Source organism: Labeo rohita, unplaced genomic scaffold, assembly GCF_022985175.1.
Source record: "Labeo rohita strain BAU-BD-2019 unplaced genomic scaffold, IGBB_LRoh.1.0 scaffold_1519, whole genome shotgun sequence".
In the NCBI taxonomy this organism is placed as follows: Eukaryota; Metazoa; Chordata; class Actinopteri; order Cypriniformes; family Cyprinidae; genus Labeo; species Labeo rohita.
The window spans coordinates 4,823-5,107 of record NW_026127691.1 but is presented as its reverse complement, the minus strand read 5'-3'; positions in this window follow the sequence as shown (position 1 = coordinate 5,107).

Here is a 285-nt window from a genome sequence, read left to right as displayed (position 1 = left end):
AAACATTAACTTCAGATACCAGGCAGCAATCGCAGGCAGTTTGTGTCAAATTAAATCATTTCCTTTTTATATAAAATAATTTGAAAAGTGTGTCATGGCTTTGTTGTCAAAAAAATAAATTTCATATTTTTGGTAAGGTTTCATTATACTTGCCAGCGATCTCCAGGAGTTTGCGTCAAATACATTATATATTAATAAACATTAACTTCAGATACCAGTCAGCAATCGCAGGCAGTTTGTGTCAAATTAAAACATTTTCTTTTTATATAAAATAACTTGAAAACT